The sequence below is a fragment of the Penaeus monodon genome, chromosome 23 (genome assembly GCF_015228065.2).
Source record: "Penaeus monodon isolate SGIC_2016 chromosome 23, NSTDA_Pmon_1, whole genome shotgun sequence".
Lineage (NCBI taxonomy): Eukaryota > Metazoa > Arthropoda > Malacostraca > Decapoda > Penaeidae > Penaeus > Penaeus monodon.
Window position 1 is genome coordinate 14600663 of NC_051408.1, and position 415 is coordinate 14601077.

General features: G+C 39.5%; 1 protein-coding gene across 1 annotated transcript in view; it reads right to left on the bottom strand.

Annotated features, from left to right (window-relative positions):
• Positions 1-415, bottom strand: part of LOC119587802 — a gene marked incomplete in the record, with an annotated part of 9646 nt that overhangs the window by 8066 nt on the left and 1165 nt on the right.

Below are 415 nucleotides of genomic sequence, written 5' to 3' on the forward strand. Positions count from 1 at the left end.
CACCCACCCCTGCTTTCTCACATGGCCCCTCACCCTACCCCAGGCCCCCTACCCTCCTGAAATCACATGATGCCTTGTGGGGGTTACTGAATAAGAGGATCGGAGTTTCATTTTTCAGCATCGCCTGAATACAAATCGTAATACAAATTTAGTAAGAGTTTTCTACGCTAGATGTTACGTTATTCAGCTCAGGTATTGATTTGACTGTATAACCGATGAATATACGATATAGCACCTGCCATGCTAATAACAAGGACTTTGTTTCTGACGTTTAGCTTGCTTTCACCTAATACATGAATTCTTACTGACACAATATAACTGGATATGATAATTAGGAAATCATACGTAATCATTATCTATCTATACAAGGAGAAGACAACGGTATCTATGATATGTGGTGTTACAACACATAACT